The sequence below is a fragment of the Sus scrofa genome, chromosome 2 (genome assembly GCF_000003025.6).
Source record: "Sus scrofa isolate TJ Tabasco breed Duroc chromosome 2, Sscrofa11.1, whole genome shotgun sequence".
Taxonomy (NCBI): Eukaryota; Metazoa; Chordata; class Mammalia; order Artiodactyla; family Suidae; genus Sus; species Sus scrofa.
The window spans coordinates 1,793,760-1,818,189 of record NC_010444.4 but is presented as its reverse complement, the minus strand read 5'-3'; the positions used below and the strand labels follow the sequence as shown (position 1 = coordinate 1,818,189).

Here is a 24,430-nt window from a genome sequence, read left to right as displayed (position 1 = left end):
CAGGCGGGGGGGAAGCGCCCTCGGCGTCCTGGCCCCAGTGACGTCGTCCTTCCCCAAGCCATCCCGGTTCCCAGGGCTTTAATTCCTTGGCTGCCTTTGCTCGTCAAGGCCAGAATCTGGGCCTCGGTTTTCGGGGCAGAACAAAACAATTTTGTTTTCTAGGAAAATGGGAGGTCTGGCATGGCGAACGCGGCCTCTGGCGTGGCCACCACCACAGCTGGCGACACCGGCTGCCAAGTCTCGCCCTCTCTCCAGAGAGCAGAACCAGAGAGCACGGCACCCCGCCTTCCAGCTGGGGGCCCCACTTCATAGGGCGACTGCAATTAGCTTTCAAAGAAGGATGGGCACAGAAAAAAGGCTGGAAGGAAACGGAGCAAACCATGAACGGTTTGTCTTCAGGTGAAGAGACTGGAGGACGGTCACTTCCTTCTCGTGGCTGCGTTTTCTGTCGGGGCTGCCCCTGCCTCCAGTCGGGAACCCGTGTCTCCCCGCCTTGCCCTCCGGCTCCCGGCCCAGCCGAGCGCATTGGAGCATCCTTCGCTCTCCACCCGGCCCGGGAGTGCCCCCGCGCCCCCACAGAGCCCTGTCCCACCACAGGCGGCCCCAGAGCACCTGCTCTCACCTCCTTGCCTCCCCGTCCTGCCCCTGCCCGACCCCGTCCCCCACTCTCAAGGCAGGTCCCACTTGTCCTTGACACTGGCTCCCACGAGGGGCAGGAATTCCCATTTCCCAATCCTTCAGTTGTGACATCATTTCTCTGTCACAGCAGCTCTGTGGGATGATGGCTCTGATTCGCATTTTGAGATGAGCAAGTGAGTTGAGAAAGGCTGAAAACCATGCCTGGTCACACACACTAGGCCAGGATGCCAGCACCCAGGACCGTGGGCTGTAAGGCCCCAGTCCGTGCCACGGCCCTCTGCCCCCAGGGGCCTATGCTATTCTCTTTCCCTGGTGACTCCCCCTCCCCTGGGGACCGATCCAAATCCTGCCTAGTCTCCCAGGCATCACCCACGTTCTTCCCGGAGCTTCCCAAGGCTCCCAAGATTGCTCCCGCGTCTGGGTGGGCGTGGGGCTCATGTGTGCCTGGCCCTCAGGTCCGTGCCAGTTTCTTGGCACAGGAACCCCGCCCTCCCCCCGTCCCCCCATGCCCCAGCACAGGCGTGTCCCTGAGCAGCTCTCTCCACAGGGATAAACAGACGCTGCCCCGTCCCCCCCCACCACGGCCCCTTCCCACCCGCCCGCCTCGCCTCTCCCCCTCTTGGCGGATTTGCCAAAGCCCCATAGCTCCTGCCCTGGGAGCGGGAACCCCCTCCCCAGGGCATCCGGACAGCTGCAGCCAGACCCTGTGTGACATTGCTGAGCCGCGGCTCCAGGCCCGTGCCAGCTGCCCATGCCTGGCTCACAGACCACGAGCCAGCACTGCCGCGTCGCCACCTGTGTCTCTGCTCAGAGGCCCAAAGTAAGGGACACGGACAGAAAGTGTAAAAGCCATTCCCACGACAGCTGCCAGGAACAGGGCGAACAGTGGAGTGAAAATGTATATTCACAGCTGGCACCCAGTTCCGCTCAGGAAAATACCTTGCCTGAGTGGACACCTGTTGTTTTTGCCCATCCGGCAGCTAGGCCTGGCTCTGGGAACAGCCTCTCGAAGCTTCCCTGGGGGGCTGCTCCTTCCCTACTCCCCAGGCTGCAGGGGGCAGGTGCCCAGCAGCCATCCTCAGAGAGGGCCCGGGGCCCAGGCCTTGGCCTTGGGAGGCCCCGCGGCAGGTCTGAGGATGGCTGGTGCCTGACTGGGGTCAACAGCAGCCGGGCCCAGACGCCGGCAAAGACGATGGAGAGAGAGAGGGGGTCTTTCCGCTGGGTCTGCTGAGCGGGCGGCCCTCTTGCCCCCTTCGGAGAGTGGCCGCCCGAGGACACGGCCATCCCAGGGGGCAGTGGGGAGGGGAGGGGGGAGCCGGAGAGGGAACAAGGCGGGGGTGGGGGGAGCCCACGGGGGAGAGCGCAGGGTCATCCCAGCCCCGGGGTCCAGCTGTGTCTGAAACAGCTGGGTCCAGTTGTGTGAGCCAAGAAATGTCCCTTCTGTGTGCTTCGGCTCGATTGAGTTGGGGTTCTATCCGTCGTCACTGAGAGGACCTCCAGGAATGTGTGGGACAAACTGGGGGTGAGGCGTGAGCCCAGGGGACGGGCCAGGGGGGGTCGAGGGTACACACGAGCCGAGCTGCTCACCCTCCCCTCGCTGTGCTTGGGGGGTCGCGGGCAGAGGGGACGGCAGTTAGCGCCGCAGCGGCCCCTAAAGCCGTGGCCGCCCTGTCCCCTCACCCTGGGCTAAGCTTGTTTAAAGCAAATCGTGGGACACGCCACGTCTCGCGTGCGGTCCAGGCCGCGCAGGGCGTACCTGGAGCATGACAGTGCTGTGGCCAGGGTCAAGGGGGACCCGGGGATCCCGACTGGTCCTGGGGAGGACGCTGGGCTTTCTACGCCCCTGGAGATGAGGGCGCTGAGGCCTTCTGTCCCCAGCGCTGCCCCTCACGACAGGGCTCGCAGGCTTCAGCACACGCATCTGAGAGGCGCGGAGAGGGTTCTGCGGGGCCAAGGGAGGGGTCCGAACGGCGGGGGTCACTGGGGGGACAGCGGCCACGGAGCCGGGCCAGGGTCAACCCCAAGCGAGGGCAGGAAACGGAAAGGGAGAGACACAGCCACCCGCACAACTCAGGCGACGCTCCGGGGCCTCCCCGCTCCAGGCCGTCACTGTCCAGGGCTCCGAAGGCAGTTCCAGGGGACAGTTCCCGGCAGCGAGAGCGGCCCCAGGAAACGTTAATATACAATGGAATCTGGGTTAAGCTCGGTCTTCTCCAAGAGCTGAGCTCACAGGACATTCCCAAGAACCCTCTGGAGAGGTGGTGGGGAAGGTTTCTGGAGGTCTTTGGATGAAGAAAACAAATTGAAAAAAAATGGCCTTGATTTTCAAGGCGAAATTACAGAGGACGAAAAAAATGTTTTTAATCTAATTAAGAGCGATCTTTTCACCTTCATCACAACATCGCAGCAATGTGCCAGTTCTTAACTTCACACAATAATCAAAGCAATTAGTGAGGGAGAAGCCTTGGAAACGGTGCAGATGTTCTGAGAATGTCTAACGGGGAGAAATGAGTTGCAGGCCTCGTTCTCAGCATCCGGCTCCGGGCCCTGGCCACCAAATGCAGACATCTGCTCGGGCCCCACCCCCAGGCCCCGAGGGCGCGGGCTTGAGAAACACAGGTCCCTTCCCAGGCCGCCTCCCAGCCAGGCCAGATCCGGGGCCGAGAGGCTCCCCATGGCTCCCCAAGCTGGAGCCTGGACACAGTCAGAGCCACCCCAGAGCTGGGGCTGGGGGTGGGGGGGAGCATAAGATCCAATTGTGCTAACAACCCATATGTCCAAAGTAATCAGCTCAGCCCGGCTCTCCGCTGGTCCTGCAGGAGGACTGGAGGGCAGGGCAAGGGCCGTGGGGCCCCACGGAACCCTCAGCCACGACCCCCATCCCCCAGTTTGCACAAATACTGTTTCACGAGAAGACGCAGTGGCATCTGTCTGGCATGGCCCTGCAGTCCCCATTCCAAGGCTGCTGGCCTCTGAGTGGGCCCAGGACTCACACTGGTTGGACGTGAGGAAATGTCCAGTAACCCGAGACAGCGCAGACGTGCAGACATGGCTCACTTAGCGTGAGCAAGCGACACAGCCTGTCCCAGAGCAGAGGGCCACTAGGTTGGTGTTAAGGGGCTGCGGGGGACATGAAGACCCCAGCTGGGTCAGACAGCAGGTCTTGGAGCCTCTGCCGCGTGGCAGGTCCCAGGGACACAGAGGCAAAGGACACATCTGCCCTCTCTTGGGGACACCCGGGTGGCTCGGGGCCCAGCCCGCAGCCCCTCAGCATGCACATTCCATGCACACCAAGGCTCCTCAGTGCCGCCCTGCCAGAGGCCTCCGGAGCGCTATCTCTGACCCCAGGGGCCTGCTGCGCCACACAGGGCCGGCCGGAGTGACGCAGGATGGGCCCCCCGGGGGGCAGCTCCCGGTTGTGAGAGATAAACACCCTAAGCTCCTTCAGCAGCTGGTGGAGCAACTCCGAGGAGTGTTCTGTGCAGCTTACCAGCTGCCCACGTAGAGCCCGTCCTCAGTAGGCGACCTGCATGGGGGCTCCCGAGGTGGCTCTGGACCCAGCAGGCTGGCCCATGTGGTGCAGTCGGCCGAGCAGCAAGGCACCCTTGACGGAGCTCCCTTGGGCTGCTGTGCACAGAGCAGAGCAGAGGAGGCAGCAGTGAAGACGCATCAGTGGGGGTGGCAGCAGAGAGAAATGGAAGCAGCTCTGACCAGATGTGGTGGGATGGAGGGCAGGCACTGGGCACCGTGTGGGAAGCTGGCAGGGCCTGCGATGGGTTGGACACAGGCACTGAGAAAAAAGCACGATTTTAAAAAGGCTTCCGGCCAGTTAGGAGAGCAGTGGCCTGCTGCTCCCCTCTCCCTGGTTTCATAGATCCCTCCTCCTCCTCCTCCAAGCAGAAAGCCAACAGGAGTGCACAGAGGAGTGTACGCGGCCCATGCCCTCGGCAGCCCTAGGAGATGGAGCACTGTGGCCTTCATGTTCCCCATGACCAGAGAAATGAACCGAACTCCAACAGCACTGCAGCCACCTGCCCACCCCCACGAGCCTCTAGAGGATGTGTCGAGATGAGGCTTAAAACACCCTGTCCAGATGCGTTAAGAATGTGCGTGACCTCGGCAAAGACGGAGGCACAGGTCCCTCTGCAGAGACTTCCCTCCACGGAAACACAGAAGTCAAGGAAAGTGTGTCAGAATTGACTTTGCCAGAGCCTTTGACTCTCTGTGAAAGGTTTACAGCATGCAAGTGAACATCCAATCAAGTAATGGGAAGTTTAAAAAAAATATGGCAGGAAAGCTCGGTGGCATTTTTACTTGTCTTTACAACACTGCTGTCCGTCACTCGCTCGCCATCTTGAAGATGGCTGCCCATATTCCCAGCGTGGGTCCCTGATGCTGGGTTCTGGAGGGGGCAGAGCAGATCTTGAGAAATTGGGTCTGTTCTGGGTTGTCTGGGGATGGCCTGGAGGGGACAGCCTTTGTTTCCTCTACAACAGAACTTACTCGTGAAAAATGGTGGACATTCCTCGTAAGCGCTGTATGAGAGTCAAACAAGTCCCAGCCACGCGGGGAAAAGATTGCAGTAAAGGCCTAGATGAGAGCACTGACAGCAGTCAGAGTTGGGAGAATGGGGGGAAAGTTTCTTTGGGGAAGTCAGGCCATTTTCAAACACCTGTGTATACTGAAGAATTGAGAAAGCCAAGAGCATGCCCATGGCAGGATGCATGCTCAGAACCATCCTAAGAACACATGAAGCTCTCACCAATGGCTGATCGCTGGGAGGCGATGGCTAAGGCAGAGCTGTAAACAGCCTGGCCAGATCCTAAAGGACTGCCCCCACACAGAGCTAAACTGCAAAGGCTGGGAGGGTTCTTTTACTTTTTTCCTTCCTCCTGGCACTTGAGAAAGTCTGTCAAAACTCCAGCTGACAAAAGAGGAATGGTGACATAAGAGCTACAGCTCACAGCAAGAAAAGAAATATCCCGAGCAGGGAAAAGACTCTGCTGTCTAGAGTTATATATATCATATTCAAAATAGCCAGTTTTCAACCAAAAAGTCATGAAGTATGTAAAGAAGCAGGAAAGTATGGCCCATTCACAGGAGAACTAGACATCAGCTGTCTCTGAGGAAGTACATTGAACTTACTAGAGAAAGAGTTTAAATCAACTTAAATATAAGGAAGCAGAGGAAATTATAGATGACTAAAGGTAACCATGAGAATGATGTGTGAATGGATGGAGAATATCAGTAAAGAGGAAGTTATAAAAAGGAATTAAATTCTGGAACTGAAAATTATAATGATTGATATGAAGAACTCACTAGAGTGTTTGCCTAGCATATCTGAACTGAAGAAAAAAAATCAGTGAACTTGAAGCTAGGTCAATCTAAATTATCCACTCTGAGGAGCAAAAAGAAAAGCGGGTGAAGTTAAAATGAATAGACCCTCTGGGACCTGTGGCATATCACCAAACCCATAGTGGGAATCCCAGGAGAGGCGAGAAAGGAAGAGGGAGTATTTAAAGAAATAATAACTGACAACTCAAGTTTAATGGAAGATGTGACTCTAAACCTCCCAGAAGCTCATTGAATTCCAAGAAGCAAATCATAATCAAATTGCTGAAAGATAAAGATAGTATGATGAAAGGAATGAGAAAATGGACTAAACACATACAGGGAGAGTCAATAAGATTAACATCAAATTTCTCACTAGAAGGCATGGAGGCCAGAAGGGAGCAGGATAAAAATTTTAAAGTGTTAAAAGAAGAAAACAAAAAATGAAATTGAATTAAGACTTTTATATCTACCAAAAGTGTCTTTCAATAGTGAAGGAGAAATTTAGATGTTCTCAGATAAACATTTGATAAGGGAGTTCCTTGCTAGTCAGTTTGCCCTACAAAAAGTGTAACAAGAGTCCTTTAGGCTGAGATGAAAGGATGCTAGAAAGTAGCCCAAACCCTTACAAAGAAGTAAAGAATTCCCGAAAAGGTAACCACATAGGTAAACATAAAAGCCAGTATTATCATAATTTTAGCTTGTAATTACTCTTTATATCCTGCCTGTCTTAAAAGACAAATGCATAGAGCAATAACTGAACATCTATATTATTGAATACATAATGTATAAAGATGTAATTTGTGACAATAGCAACACGAGGCAGATATAACTAAATAGGAGCTAACTTTTTATATTGAGGAGAAAGTTCATCGGGATGTAACAATTATAAGCATATACACATCAAACAACAGAGCCCCAAGATACATGAAGGAAACTTTAACAGATTTCAGGGGAGAAATAGACAGTTCTACAATAATGGAGACTTCAACAACCAACACTCAACAATGTATAAAACAACCAGACAGAAGATCCACAAGGAAACAGAACACTTAAGCAATGCTATAAACCAACTAGACCCAATAAACATGTAGAACATTCCACCTAACAACAGAAGAATACATTCTTCTCAAGTGCACTTGGAATATTCTCCAGGATAGATCACATGTTAGGCCCAAAGCAGTCTCAGGAAATTTTTAAAAATTAAAATCTTACTTAGTATCTTCTCTAACCAAAATGGAATGAGGCTAAAAAGCAGTAACAGAAGGAAAGCTAGAAAATTAACAAATATGTGGAAATGAAATAACACATTCTTTAAAATCAAATGGATTAAAGAAGATATCACAAGAGGAACCAGGAAATAGTTTGAGACAAACAAAAATGAAAACAACATACCAAAACATATGGGATGCAATGAAAGCAGTGCTCAAAGAGAAAAAATATAGTGATAAGTTCCTACATAAATAAGAGCCTTGCTTTTCTTCACCACCACCCTATGTGCAGTTGAATTAGTTCCTTGTCATGTCTTCTCACAAGACCTTCAGGATCAAGCAATTCCTGGCCAAGAAGCAAAAGCAAAATCATCCCATTCCAACGGATTTGAATGAAAACTGGTAATAAAATCAGGTGCAATGCCAAATAGAAGACATTGAAGAAGAAGCAAGCTGGGTCTATAAGGCGCCCTGCACATGACGTGGCACATATATTTATGCTGTGTCAGTCACTTGCATCTTACCATAGCACTCTGAAAACATCACAGCCACAGACGGATATACTGGGAAAGGGGTTCTCTATGTACTGGTGTTTATGCACAGCGCTTTGCCTCAGCCCCAGAAATAAGTATGTGAGGCCCCTTGTTGGAGAAAGAAAGAGAGAGAGAGAGAGAAAGAGGGCTCTTAAATAACTCAACTTTACAGTCAAAGGAACTATAAATGGAAAAGTGAACTAAACCCAAAGTTAGCAGAAAAAAGAAAATAAATATCAGAGTGGAGAAATGAACCGAACAATCAACCAAAAGTTGGTTATTTCTTGAAAAGATCAACAAAGTTGACCAACCCTTAGCTAGAATGACTAAGAAAAAACTAGAGAAGATGCAAATAAAAGCATAAATGAAAATGGGGACATTATAATTGGCCTTACAGAAATAAAAAGAATTATAAGAAGTCTATAAACAACTACTCCAACAAATTAGATAGCCAAGATGAAGTGGACAAATTCTTAGCAGCACATGAGCTACAAAAACTGACTCAAGAAGAAATATAAATTCTGAACAGACTTCTAACAAATAAGAAAATATGAATCAGTTATCAAAGATCTCATAGTGAAGAGAGGTCCAGGACCTGATGGCTTCACTGGTGAATGAGGCTATACATGTAAAGAAAAATTAACACAAGTCCTTCTCAAACGCTTTACGACAACAGCAATGACTAAAACAGAAGGGAGGGAACACTGCAACATATTCTGTGAGGTACTACTCTGATACCTACCAAAACCAGACAAATATATCACAAGAGAAGAAAACTAGATACAAATATCTATTATAGATGGAAAAAAAAGAAAACCCTAGTAAGCCAAACTCCAGCAGCATATTAAAAGAATCATATACAGTGAACAAGTGGGATTTATCTCAGGAATAGAAGGGTGGTTTAACGTGAGAAAAATCGATGTAATACATCGTAGTAATAGAATTATCCCAATTGACACAGAAGAAGCATCTGACAAAATTCAACAACTTTTTTGAGATAAAATTGTAACAAAATTAGGAAAAGAAGGAAACTTCCTCAATTGATAATGAACTTTTACCCAAAAACCCATAACTAACATCATAATGGTGAAGACTTCTCCTCTAAAACCAGTAACAGATTAAAGATGCCCATTTTTACCACTGCTTTTCAACAATGTACAGGAAGTTTTAGCCATGACAATTAGACAAAGAAATTTTTAAAAAGCACCCACATCGGAAAAGAAGTAAAATTATTTTTATCCACAGATGATTTGATCCTATATAGAAAATCCCAAAGAATACACACACACAACCTATTAGAGCTAATAAATTCAGCAAAGTTGGAAGACATGTGGTCAATACACAAAAACCATTTCCTATATACCAGCAATGAACAATCTGAGAAAGAAATATTCAAACAATTCCATTTGCAATGGCCATCAAGAAGGGTAAAGTACGTTGGGATAAATTTAACCAAAGAGGTGAAAGACTTCTATGCTAAACACTACAAGACTGATAGAAATTAAAGCCCTAAATAAATAGGACAACGTCCCATGTTCATGGATTGTAAGACTTAACTACCCAGTGATCCACAGCCTGAATGCAACCCCTGTCAAAATTCTAATGGTTTTCTTTTGCAGAAATGGAAAAATGGATCCTAAAATGTTTATGGAGTTGCAAGGCACCTTGAAGAGCTAAAATCATTATGAAAAAGAGCACAGTTCTAAGAGTCAGATTTCCCAATTTCAAGACTTACACAGAGCTGTATTAGTCAAAATAATGTGGTACTGGCATAAGGGCAGACGTTGAGACCAACAGAATAGAACAGAGCACACGGAGATAAGCCCTCATGCATACAGTCAATTGATTTTCAATAAAGCATCCCAAGACCAGTCAGTGGAAAAAAACAGGCTCTTCAACAAATGGTGCTGGGACAACTGGACAGCTAGACACAGGAAAAAGAACAAAGTTGGACACAGACCCCACACTGTAAAAAAATTATCTCAAAGTGGATCAGCAACCTAAATATAAGAGCTAAAGCCACAGATTTCTTGAAGGTAAATCTTTATGACCTTGGATTTGACAATAAGTTATTAGATATGCAAGCAACAAAGACAACATTACGCATTAAATGGCACTGAATTGTTTGACTTTAAAATGATTGTCATGTAGATTTCACCCAATTAAAAAAAAATAGGGGCCACATAAGACTTAAAAGAAGCACAGAGAGAAATATCCCCAGAAAAAGGAAGTCTAGCATTAAGCATCAAAGTGGGGAATGCTAGACAGAAATAGGCAGTTCTTACGTAGCAACAAGGAAGGACTCTGACGTGACTGGTTAAAAGCGCCCGTCACTTCTTGGAATCACTTGAACAGGCTCAGATATATTGAGAAGTGGTGTGGCAGTGAAGGAAGGAAATAGGAGGAAGTGAAAGAATCCTGCAGGAATTAAAGAAAAACAAGACATGCCAGTTGCCTGACACACATATCTCACAACAGCAGTATCTAGAAATGAAACTGCCTAAAAGAGGACAAGCGTGGCAGAAGAGGGCATTTTTGTACTAGGAACTTTGGACTTAAGTACATGGGAATGTAAGTACGCAGACTGCATCCGTGGAATGCTCCTGCGAGGGGAAAGATCCGAGAATTGAGAATAAAACCTTTTCTGCTAATAAAATTCTCCTCTGAATTCTATCCATAAAGCTGAAGGAGACTACAAACAATATTCCCAACTGGATAAAATAGTCTCGACATTTGGGATGTGGGCACATACCTTGAATCAGTAATAAATCACTTAGCGATGGATAAAAATAAATAAAAACAGGAAATGACAAGTAGTGTCTGGACTACAAACAGAAATAGAAGAAGAGCATGGAAACAGCTAAGATAATCAAAGTGAGAGAAGTAACTAGTCAGAGTGACATGGGTGAAGTGAAGATTGGCAAAAGAGGTCAGATGTGCATGTAACTAAAGTCTCTGAAGAAGAAAGAAAAGAAAAGACAATAGAAATAATATTTAAAGCCATTTGCTAAAAATTCTATAAATACAGTAAAATCTAACACAGTGAAGGGACCCACATGGGTACTAAGGAAATTGATCTGGAACAATAAACTCTGAAACATTTCCTAGTAAAACTATTAGGCTTTAAAAATAGAGAAGAAATCCTAACAGCCTCTAAGCAAAAAAATGACATAACTTAAAAGGCAAGGAAATCACACTGGCAGAGTTCCCGTTGTGGCGCAGTGGTTAACGAATCCAACTAAGAACCATGAGGTTGCGGGTTCGATCCCTGGCCTTGCTCAGTGGGTTAACGATCCGGCGTTGCTGTGGCTGTGGTGTGGGTTGCAGACATGGCTCGGATCCCACGTTGCTGTGGCTCTGGCATAGGCTGGCGGCTACAGCTCCGATTCGACCCCTAGCCTGGGAACCTCCATATGCCATGGGAGGGGCCCAAGAAAGGCAAAAAGGCAAAAGAAAGGAAAAAAAAAAAACATCGCACTGGCAGTAGACTTATCAAAAACAATATACAAAGTGAGAAAAAGACAAGCACAATTTTTAAGAAACTTGAGGAAGTGCAAACCAAGAATTTTATGTCCAGTCAGGCTGGACTTCATGTATCAAGATGACAGGAAAGAAGTTTTACATGTGGAGCAAGTGTTGTACACATGAGCCCTTGCTGAGCAACTTGCTAGAGGATGAGCTTCACCCCAACCATGAGAAGACTGGAAAAACTGGCAAAAGAACTGATGGTAAACACTCCGTATTCTTAGTTACAGAATTAGATGAAGACCCGGATAGAATCATGACTGAATAATAATATAGGAACATCATATGTCCTGGAAAAATGGGAAGAATACAAATCTGGGAGGAAAAGGATGAAGTAATGAGAAAGTGTATATATAACTATATGTTAGATTGGAAAAAACAGGAGTTCCCATTGCTGCACAGCAGAAACTAATCTGACTAGTATCCATGAGGATGCGCCTTCGATCCCTGGCCTCATTCAGTGGGTCAGGGATCCTGCGTTGCCATGAGCTGTGGTGTAGGTTGCAGATGTGGCTCAGATCCCACATTGCTGTGGCTGTGGCCAGCAGCTGCAGCTCCAATTTGACCCCTAGCCTGGGAACTTCCATATGCCACAAGTGCAGCCTAAAAAAAAAAAAAAAAAAAAGACAAAGATATTTTATAATGCCAAAAGCCACATTTCATAGTGAAGTTACAACAGTTATGAATAACTATGCAATAAATACCACCTGTATAAGAAACTATTAGATATTCAGGGAAAAATATAAATACATTAATAATGTGAGAACTGCATTCTACTTTCATATGATGGACCAAATAGACAAATAAAACAAGGATATAAAAAATCTGAAGAACATAATTCATAAGACCTGACTTATGAAAACAACACCATGGCAATAGAGAATATTCCATCTTGAGCACACATTTAGAAATCTAAATACAGAGATCAATAAAAATACAGAAATTATCAATTTGAAGAGCTAAAAAAGAACCTACAGTAAATCGAAAGAAAGCACAAAGAAGAAAATAACTAGGACAAAGACAAAAGCAGAAATTAATGAGGCTGAAAAAGAGTAAAATAGTTAACCAAATTAATAATATAAAAATCCTGGTTTAAATATAAAAGTTGACAAACTAACAATTAATTAAGGAGAAAAGAGAGAAAGCACAAATATGAAGAAGATGTAAGGGGAAAGTAACCACTGTTGCGGAGAAAATTTTAAAATCATAATATGCTAACTACTTGGTACACTTATTTGTAAAACCTAGATGACATGGATAATTTCCTTGCACAATACAATTTATCTAAAATTGATCTCAGTAGAAATAGAAAACTAACACCTAACTTCCAAAAAATAAATAGAAAAATTATCAAGGAACTACCCTAAAAGAATGTGTGATATTCAATAGCTTTCACAGGAGAATTCTACCAAAACGTTTTTAGAGAACAGAGGGTCCTGATTTTCCATATATTGTTTCAGAGCACAGGAAATAAAGGAAATCTTCCAAATACACCTTAGAAGCAAATATAACATTGATATATAATCTTGATAATAGTAGAACACAGACTGGCCAATATTATTTATGAATGCTGATACCAAAATCCCAAGTATTTCTCCATATCAATAGATTTGAGAAGAAACCTATGATTGCCTCCAAAAGTCATTCCTAACTAAATTCTTCTGCAACTACAAATGGATGGACACTTCCTTGGTAAAACTACACAAATACTAGGAGAAAACAGGAGTGAATTCCTCTGTAAACTAAGCATAGGAAGAAGGTTTCACGACTATGGCTAAAAATCTAGATGTAACAAGAAAAGATAAATTTGTTGACAGATTTATTAAACCTCTAGCTTAGAAAACACACCTTAATCAAAAGACAATGACAAAATGGAAGGAAATCTTTGCAACAGAAGTCTAATGGCTGTGATGTACACAAAACTTTTAAAAACTGAGGGAGTAAAGGACCAAGATGATTAAAGAAAAATAAGCAAAAGATATAAACAGACATCTCAGGAAATAGTATATGCCTATCACATCAACAAAAACAATTGCAAAATCTTGATAACATTCTCCTTTGGTGAGACTGTGTGGAAATAGTCTCATACTGCTTATGTGAATTCATATGGCACTGTCCCTTGTAGAGGGGAATTTGGCAATATTCAACAAAACTAAATGTTTATATTTCAACCTGGAAATCCCACTTCTAGGAAGGTACCTTAAGGATGCACCTCTAAAAATATGCAAAATCATGCAGAAAATCATTCAGTGCAGCATTACTTGCAATTACAAAATATTAGAGACTGACCAAAGGAGTGACCACAGAATGGTGAGCACAGCTGCCATCAGAGACCACCTACACATTAAGTATAAGAGACTGGTTGAAAAGACTGTAGGACATACGCACCAAAGAACACCATGCAACTCTAAGACTGAGAATGCTCTCGATGAATGGCTATTGAATGATGGCTAGGTGACAAATGCAAAGTACAAACGAGCATCTACAGAATACTACATTTTTGTAATAAAGAAGTTGACATGAGAAAATAATCCCACATGTTTGATACCACACATACACACACTCACACACTAATAATAACCAGAAAACACTGAAATTGGTTACCAAAAAGGGGTGGGGAGAATTAGGATGGGAGGGATATGGGAAGAAAGGACATTTTGCTCAGAAGACCTTTTTATGTGGTTTTGACTTTGGAAGTATATGAATGTTCTGCATACACAAAAAGTAGAGTTAAATCAGCAAGTTGGAAGATGCCTCTGGACTGGTGGAATGAGGACCTTGACAGAACTGCTCCCTAGAAAGCAACTGTAAAACTGGACCATATTGTTTAAAACAATTCTTTAAAAATTCCAGACGTTAACTAGAGCCATATAACAAATTGAATGGTGTCTATTCAAGAAAAACTACTAAACCTGGTAAATAGCAGAGCCTCTGGCAATTTAACTTGGGGCTCCTTGCATCCCCCCCCCCCCATCCGAGCTCAGTGGCACAGCAGCTCTAAGAATTTTCTGGCTCAGTGCCAACAAAGAAGGATAATCTGATGTGGAGCTCCATGGAAAACACCCCGCAACTGTCAAATAACAGTGATCTCAGTGGCAAGTAACTGGGGAAGGTCAGCACTGCAGCTACTGAAGACTGCAGTGTTGTTTGGGACAAGCAAAAAGCTTAAAAGGGATTCTTGAGATTTGAGAGACTGTACCTCCTCTCAAGAGAGACCAGAGAAGACCCTTGTTATTTACATATCCTGGGCTGACCATGAGACCCTGTGTAAGCAGAAAGCAAAAGCCAGGAAATACTTGCAAAATGCTTGCAACTGCAAGGAATATCTAAACTCATACACAGATCACCTCAGCAAATGGTTGAAGCCTCATTGGCTCAAGATGTTTAAACAAAACTGACCAGGCAGCCTCACCACTAGGTTATGCTGATCTACGAGGTGACACAAACAAAAATCAGAAATGAAAAACTGAGCAGAGACATCAGTGGTCACACACTGCATGACACAGACTATAGAATCAGTGCCGGCAAGGCATAAACAAGTCCAACAACAACCAAAAAAAAAAAAAAATCTAGCAAAAACAACAATCACCCCTGGTAAGAGGGAAGAATAAGGACTCAGAATTCCTATATTATATAAAATGATCAGTTTTTAACCAAGAATTTCAGGACATACAAGAAACAAGGCGGTAACCCTTAAACATGAATAAAAAGTAATCAATAGAATTGATCTCTGAGGGCACCGCAGTAGGCTAAGACTTCAAAGCAGCTTTCATAAATCTATTCAAAGAAAAAAAAACAGTAAATGAGTGAAGGGAAAGTATGCCGATGATTCATAAATGGATAACATCAATAAAGAGATAAGAATTATATGATAAATCTAATAGAAATTCTAGAGTTGAAAGCACAACTTAGAAACAAGCAGGGCTAAACAACAGATTTGAGCTGGCAAGAGAAAGAATCAATGAACTTGAAGACAGATCCATAAAGATGATTCATTCTGTTGAGTGACAACATGTGCATAATTAAAGTCTCCAGAAAGAAATGGGGAAAAAAAATCTTTGAAGAGATATTTAACATTAACCTGAAGCACAATGTGTTCAGTTAAGATGCTTATTGTAACCTCCAGAGTATACTACTAAGAAAATAACTTTATAAATAGGAAAATGAAACTAACAAAGGAATCAGAATGGTAAAATAAACTTATCTATTAACAGAACATAATTCAGTAAAGGAGGAAGAGAACAAAATGAGAAGAGACACAAGACATAGAAAATGAATAGCAAATGAAAGGTGTAAATCCTACCATATAAATAATTACATTAAAATAATTAAACATTCAATAAAGAAGTAGAGACTACCAGCCTGCCTAGAACAGGAATCAAGTATATGCTGCCTATTATATGTATGTTATATGTTCAAAGACACAAACAGGTTCAAAGAAGAAGGATGAAAAATGATGATATGCAAACATGAAACCCAAGAAGGCTGGAATGGCTATACTGAATATCAGACAGAACAGACCTTAAACTGTATTTCTGGAGACAATGACAGACATTTATAATAATAAAATTGTAAAATCATCAGGAAAAAGTAAAAAATATAAGAAAAAACCTAAAAGTTATAAAGAGATAAAAATTATATACACAATAACAGAGTCCCAAAATACATGAAGCAAAACTGACAGAACTAATGAGGGAAATAGATAATTCAGCAATAATAGACAAGTCAACAGTAAAATAGCAGTTTTGTTCAAGTTTTTTATATCAGGACTTTTATATCTTTAATTTTCACCAATTAAATTATTTCATCAGTTATTAAGAGTTGAGCATTAAACTATCACCTAAATACTACTGTTGAATGAGATGGTGGGACAGGAGGGTATGTGGCACTCTGCTTAATGACCTCCTCTCTTTGGTGTCAGGGACCCAATGGGAAGCTAATTATCCCACCTGGCAGTGGGATCCACTGGGGAGCTGATCTTATACCCTATTCAGAGGCAATAAGGAGTGTGAGTTGGTGCCACTACTTTCATTGGGAAGATGTCAGTGGGCCAAAAGGGGAGCTAAATTTCCATACATGTACCTACAGTGAAGTAGTGTAAGGCTGTGCTCTACGTTTTCTGGAGCAAGATTGCTGGGGGGGCATATGGAGACAATGAACATGCATGCTCATCCAGCCTTGTGGCTACACTTCTGCAGAGAAACTGTCTACTAAAACAAACAAGAAACAAACCAAAAACCAAAATAAGAAAAAAGCCACCACCACCACAACAAAAAAAACAAAGCCAAATATTAAATTGGATCCAGAATCTCATAATCTCTAAAATTTCCAATGTACAAGTGAAAGGCACTTGTCATGACAAAAATCAGGAAAGTCACAATATAAATGAAAAAAGATATTCAAGAGATGCCAAAACCAAAGTAAGTAAAACGTTGGAATTATTTGACAAGGATTTTAAAGAAGTCATCATAAAAATACTTTAATAAGCAATGACAAATTTTCTCAACACAAGTGAAAAAAATAGAAGTTATTTAAAAATGGAAATTGTGGAACTGAGAAATATAATAATTGAAAATAATAATACAATAAATAAAATATAATAGTTGGATGGACTCAGTTGTAGAGGATAGAATCAGTGAACTTATGTCTAGTCAATAGAATTGACTCAATCTGAACGACAAAATGATAGAAAATAAAAAATGAACAGTGTTTCAGTGATCTGTTTGGCCATGTGAAAAGAGCTAATGTTTGTATCACTGGAATTCCAAAGGAGAGGTGGGAGTGAAATAAAAATTGTATTCGAAGAAATAATGGCTGAAAACTCTCCAATTCAGGGAAGATTACAGCCCTACAAATTCAAGAAGCTGAGTGAATAAGGAGCACAAAACCAAATCTATTAAAATAAATCTATGCTGGGACCAATTATAAACATCTGAAAACTAAAGACAAAAAATACTCTGAAAGAAGATACATGGCATCATCTTTATAGAGGGAACACTAATTTAAACAGCAGTGAATTTCTCAGCAGAAACCATGGAGACCAGAAGAAAGTGGCATAGTATTTTTGTAATATTAAAAAACTGTCAGCTGTGAATTCCATAACCCAAAAAATACACTTCAGGAATGAAGGAGGAATAGACATTTTCAGAAAGGAAACAGAATTTGTTGCTAGCAAACCTACCCTTAAAGGACAGTATGTCTGCCATGTAAGGTGGTGCTCAATGAGTGAGAAGGAAACACTTAAGGGCACGTGTGCGTTTTAAATGGTGAGGACGAAAGAAACTAAACAGAAGCAAGGTTTCAACACTTCAGTCAAATAAGTAAAGCACTGATGTCAGTAAATTATGACAGACTTCACATTTGCACTTGGAACCTAGGGCAATTACTAAGAAAACCCTACAAAACTTCTGACTCCACAACACTGTAGACACCAGAAGGGTAAACAGGGAACATGTCAATTCTACACACACAAGTTTGACAACTTAGATAAAGTGAACCAATTCCTCAAAAAGCACAGACTACATTCACCCGGTATGAAGTAGGTAATTTTTATAGCCCTATCACTGTTAAGAGATTCAATTTGTAATTTACAAATTCCCAAGAAGAATCTCCAGGCCCAAATGGTTTTACTGAAGATCCTGCCCAAACTTTTAGAGGAGGATCAGTAGTATTCCACACAATCTTTCCAAAACAAACGAAAAACAGAAGAGGAGGGACTACTGTCCAATTCATTTTATGAAGATAGAATCCCCCTGATAACAAAGCAAAGATGGTGCCAGAAGTGAAAACCACAAGCCAGTATCCCTCATGAATACTGATGGGGAAATTCTTTTTCGTATTAGTAGAGCATCATGCTCCCTGATTTCAAACTGTATTCCAAAGCGGTAGTAATTACAATAGTATGGCATTGGCATAAAAACAGACATACAGATCTGTGGGACAGAATAGAGTCCAGAAATAAGCCCACATACTCATGGTCAATTCATATGTGACAAAGGAGTCAAGAATATACAACGTGGAAAGGGTAGTCTCTGGAGTAAATGGTGTGGGGGGAGTTCCCATCATGGCACCGCAGAAACGAATCTGACCCGGAACCCTGAGGTTGCAGGTTCCATCCCCGGCCTCGCTCAGTGGGTTAAGCACCTGGCATCGCTGTGAGCTGTGGTGTAGGTCACAGACGTGGCTCAGATCTGGCATTGCTGTGGCTGTGGTGCAGGCCGACTGCTGTAGCTCCGATTGGACCCCTAGCCTGGGAACCTCCATATGCTGTGGGTGCAGCCCCAAAAAGCAAAAAAATAAATGAATAAAATAAATGGTGCTGGGAAAACTGGACAACCACAAGCAAAAGAATAAAACGTGACCACTATCTAACATCAAACACAGACACTAACTCAAAATGCACTGAATGTAAACCCCAAACCATAAAACTCCGAGAAGAAAGCATCAGCGGTAAACTCTTTGATATACATCTTGATGTTGGGTTGTTTAATCTGGCACCAAAAGCAAAAACAAGCAAGTGGGACCGCATCAAACTAAAAGCCTTCTGCGCAGCAAAGGGAATCATCACCACAATGAAAAGGTACCCTGCTGAGTGGAAGAAAAAATTTGTCAGTTACACACCTGATAAGGGGCTGACAGCCAAACATATAAACATACAACTCAGTAACAGCAGAACCGAATCCTATTAAAAATGGGCAGAGGATGTGAATAGACATTTTTCCAAAGAAGACTAACAGATGACCAGCAAGTACCTGAAAAGATGCTCAGCGTCACTCATCCTCAGGGACATGCAATCGAAATCGCAGTAAGGTACCACCTCATGCCTGTGAGAATGGCGGTGATCAAAAGAGAAGCAGCAGCAAGTGTTGGTGAAGATGTAGGTGCAGCAAAGGGAGATTTTGTGCACTGTTGGTGGTTGTAAATTGGTGCAATAACTGTGGTAAATGGGGTGGAGGCGCCTCAAAAATTAAAAATAGAACTACCATGTGATCCAGCAATTCCATCTCTGGGTATTTATCAAAAAAAGAAAAAAGAAAATACTAGCCCAGAAAGACACGTGCACTCAGGTTCATTGTGGCATTATTTACAATAGCCAAACCAAGATAAGGAAAGGACGTACATCCATCGATGAATCAGTGGATAAAGAAGTTGTGTGTATACACACACACACACACACACACACACACACACACACACACACACAGCAGAATACTACTGAACTCTGAAGAGCAGTGAAATCTGGTCATTTGGAACATGATGGACCTCAAAGGCCTTCTACTAAGTGAAGTAAGTCAGAGAAAGGCAAATATGTTTTGCCTTCTCTCTCTCATAGGTGAAATCTAACACAAAACGAAACCACAAAAATGAAGCTCAAAGATACAGAGAGCAGACTGGTGGTTTTCAGAGGTGGAGCAGTGGGAGAAATGAGTAAAGGAGGGGTCAAAATGTAAGAAGAAGAACAGAAATTTTAAGTTAAATAAATTAAGTTTCAGAATAATATATAGAGTCAAAGACAATGATCTAGGATACCTATCCAACGGACAGGAATTCTGGAAGGAGAGTGCGGAGAATATAAAGAGGAGGAAGCTCATAAGCGAAACACTGATTCCTCAGGCTAGAGGGTGGGAGAGACTTCAGAGCAAAAGGACCCGCTTACCAAGCGCCCACCAAGACAGACAGGGAGAAAACACCCTCTTCTGGGCCGATCGTTGTGACATTTCAAAACACCATAAACTATGGGGAAAAGTGAGCCTCCAGAAGTGGGGAAAACAGATCATCAAGAGAGGAGTGAACCTAATTAAAAAATAAAATGTTAGCAAAGAGAACCCAATAGTACATGAAAAGAATCATATCCCATGACCAGTGGGATTTAGTCTAGGAATGCAAAATTGGTTCAGAATTCAAAATCATTCAATGTAATGCACCATATTAATAAGTAAATAATAAAAATAGTATCAATTGAGGCATACAATCTGACTACATCCAACATCTTTTCAAAACTCAAAAAATAGAAATAAAAGGGCACATTCTCAGTTTGATAAACACCATCTACCAAAAGAAACTATTTCTAACATCATAATTAATGGTGAAAGGCTGAATGATTTTCCCTTAAGATTGAGAAGAAGGCAGCAATGTTCACTCACCATCCTTATTTGACCTGTTCCTGGAAGTTATAGCCACTTCAGTAGCTCAGGAAAAGTCAATAAAAGGCATACATACAGGAAGAAAAAATAAAACTGCCACTATTTGAAGACGGCATCACAGTCAAAATGCTAAAAGCCAAGGACGGAGAAAATCTCAAGGAGCAAGAGAAAAAGGGGACCCAGCGAAGCTTAAGAGGAGACGTGTCCTCAGAAATAATGGAACCGAAAGCAGTGCGGTGACGTCATCGAAGGATTTGAAGACGAAAAAATTAACAGACTCATATCGAGGAAGACTATCCTTTTAAGGAAGACAAAATAATGACATTTCCAGATAGACAAGAATAGAGAATTCCTCGTTGGTGTATCTGCTTCGTAAAAGCTAATGAAGGAAGTTTTTCAGGCAGAAAGCAAGTGGCCCCCATAGTAAACTGAATACACACATATAACAGAACAAAAATCATCCCTAAAGGCAATATTGTAATTATGCAATATAAATGCATCTTCCCAATTACAAAGCAGTTGTGTAAAACAAAGGTATTTAGTTGTACTGTTGGCCTGAACTATGTAGACATGTAACACTTCATCTCTCTCTTTTTTTTTTTTTTGAGTTTTAGAGTGGTTTATTACAGAGCAGCAGAAATGGAAACATTAACACAACTTACAAAGAACTTCTACATCAATACAGATATCAACAGAAGCACATAAATAAAAGACGAACAAATTATTCTAATAAGATGTATATAACTATAAGAACAATGGCTAAGGAAATAGCTCAGTCAGAAATAACTAAAGCAACTGAAAAAAATGTATCAGGAAACATTCACTGAAATTAAAAGAAAGTAGTAACGGAGAACTGGAGGAACAAAAAATCCATGAGGCAGACAAAACTAAAAGTAAAACTGCAAGCAAACCCAACTGTATTAATCTCGGTAAATGTGAATGGATTCAGCCATGAAAAGGAGAGCGTATCAAACTGGATTAAAAAATAAGATTCAACTCTATGCTACCTATAGGAGGTATACTTTAGATTCAAAGATATACATTGAAAGTAAAAGGATGAAAAAAGATATATCACGCACCCAGCAACCATGAGATACCTGGAGTGCTGTACTAAAATCAGACAAAGGGGACTTTAAATAAAAACGTTACTAGTATTAACGGGGGTCATTTTATAATGAAAAAGTGTCAATTTGCCAGAAGATATAACAATTATGAACTTATATGCACCTAAGACCAGAGCACCAAAACACATGCAGCAAAAACTCACAGGCTTGAGCAGAGGAAGAGCCAATTCTTCGGTACTTGGAAATGCCCATATCCTATTTTCAGTAATGTAGAGACCAAATAGACAGACGATCAGAGGAAACGGAAGAGATGTATAATACTATAAACCATCTGGACCTATGGATATCTACAGAACACTACAAACGGGAACCACAGAATGCAGCGTCTTTTCCAATGCACACGGTACATTCTCCAAGATGGACCAGGTGATATGCTATTAAACAAACCTCAATAAATTTTAAAGGATACTGTTAATACAGAGTATGTTTTCCAACCACAGTGGAACACAAGTAGAAATCAATTAACAGAAAGAAGCTTGGGAAACATGTCAATATGTGGAATTTAAACAACACACTCTTAAATAACCATGAATCAAGGAGGAATTCACAAGGAAAATTAGAAGATACTTTGAGATGAATGAAAACAAAGGCATAGTACATCAGAACTAATGGGATACAGTTAAAGAGAATTTTATGGCTATAAATGCCCACATTAAAAACACAATAGACCTTGGAGTTCCCGTCGCGGCTCAGTGGTTAAAGAATCCAACTAGGAACCAAGAGGTTGCAGGTTCGATCCCTGGGCTTGCTGAGTGGGTTAGGGATCCGGCGTTGCTGTGAGCTGAGGTGTAGGTTGCAGACGCGCCTCGGATCCCCACATTGCTGTGGCTGTGGCGTAGGCCGGTGGCTACAGCTCCGATTGGACCCCTAGCCTGGGAACCTCCATATGCCGTGGGAGCGGCCCAAGAAATGGCAAAAAGACAAAAAATAAAAATAAAAAAATAAAAAACACAATAGCCTCAAGTCAATAAACTGATTCCACTTTAGGAAGCTTGGAAGCAAAGAGAAGAAAAAATAACTAAACCTAAAGCCAGCAGAAGAAATGAAATACTAAGTATTTGAACATCAATTGATGAAACAGAGGATAGAAACATGCTAGAGAAAGTCAACAGAACCAAAATTTGGTTATTTGAGGAGATGGACAAAATTGATAACCCTTTAGCTAGACCAGTGACAGAAGAAGACGCAAATTACTAAAATCATCGGTGAAAGTACTTTATAGCTGACTATACAGAAATAACAAAGATTACAACGAACACTATGAAATGCTTGGTGCCAACACATTACACGATGTAGATAAAATGGACATCTTCCTAAAAAGTCAAAAGCTACTGATTATAAGTAGACAATCTGAATAGAGCTACAAGTAAAGAGATTTAATTAGTAATCAGAATGCTACATACAAAGACAAACCCAGCTGGCCCAGATGGCTTCACTGATAAATGCTACGAAAATTTAAAGAATTAATACCAAGTCTGTACTTTCCCCTCCATCAAAAATAAACACAGAAGAGGAGGAATCTCTTCCCAACACATTCTTGAGCTCAGTGTTACCAAAACCAGACACAGATACAACACAAAAGAGAACCACTGCAGACCAATCATTCTTATGAAAATAGACGCAGAATACTCAACAGAATACTAGCAAGTAAAATACAGCAATATGTTAGAAATATATATATACACTATGACCAAGTGGTATTTATTCCAGGAATGCAAGGCTGGATTCCTACCTGAAAGTTGATCAACCTAATGCACCATTTCAAAACATAAAGGACAAAAACTACATGCTTATCAATGGCAGACACGGGAAATGCATTTGATGAAATTCAATGCACTTACATGACGATAAAAAGGCGTCAATATGCTAGGAATAACAGTCTGATAAAGTGCATCTATTTAACTTCGTATTTAATGGTGAAAGACAAAAGGCTTTCACCATTAAAGAATAAGACAGAGACATCTGCTCTCATCACTTCTCTTCAGCATTGTATTGTAAGTTCCACTCATGACAGTTGGGCAAGAAAAAGAAGAGGCATCCAGTTTAGAAATAAAAAGGTAAAACTATCTCTATTCATGGATGACAGGATTTTCTATACAGAAAATCTCAAGGAATCCACCAAAAAAAAAAAAAAAAAAAAAGATTGTAACTAATACAGAGAGTTCCTACCATGGCTCAGTGATTAACGAATCCGACTAGCATCCATGAAGATGCAGGTTCGATCCCTAGCCTCGTTCAGTGGGTTAAGGATCCAGCATTTCTGTGAGCTGTGGTGTAGGTCACAGGCATGGTTCGGATCCTACACTGTTGTGACTGTGGCGTAGGCTGGTGGCTCCAGCTCCGAATGGACCCCTAGCCTGGGACCCTCCCTATGCTGTGTGAGTGCAGTCCTAAAAGGACAAAAACACACAAAAATTTTAAAAAAGGATTGTAACTCCTAAACAAATTTAGCAAGGTCGCAAGATCAGTATCAACCGTATTTCTACATACTTTCAATTAAAAATCATAAAATGAAATTAAGAAAATATGGCATCCAAAAATAAAGCACGGGAACGTGAGTGTACTTCATGCCACAGACATTCACCTAAGAACAGTGAAATGGTAAATTTTATTTCATATGTACTTTATCACAAGAAAGAAGGAAAAATAGTCATGGGTAAATTTAAGAAATAAAAATACATATTCTGAAAACCACCAAACATCATTGAAAGAAAATATCGAGGGAGTTCCCTTCATGGCTCAGTGGTTAACGAACCTGACTAGTATCCATGAGGACTGCTTGTTCAATCCCTGGCCTCACTCAGTGGGTTAAGGATCCAGTGTTGCTGTGAGTTGTGGTGTAGGTTACAGACATGGCTTGGATGTCATGTTGCTGTGGCTGTGGTGTAGGCTGGCAGCTGTAGCTCCAATTCAACCCCTAGCCT

The 24,430-nt window shown here is 42.6% G+C and overlaps 1 protein-coding gene and 1 long non-coding RNA gene across 4 annotated transcripts in view; one reads left to right on the top strand and one right to left on the bottom strand.

The window, feature by feature from the left end:
* The window catches only part of LOC110259223, a 28,839-nt gene extending 5,192 nt beyond the window's left edge, over positions 1–23,647 (top strand). For both annotated transcript variants that reach the window (XR_002341394.1, XR_002341393.1), the window contains exon 2: positions 163–23,647. This is a non-coding gene — a long non-coding RNA (uncharacterized LOC110259223). The remainder of the gene's footprint in view (positions 1–162) is intronic.
* KCNQ1 (potassium voltage-gated channel subfamily Q member 1) overlaps positions 1–24,430 on the bottom strand; it is a 313,788-nt gene that overhangs the window by 170,921 nt on the left and 118,437 nt on the right. The gene's annotated exons all lie outside the window — the stretch shown is intronic.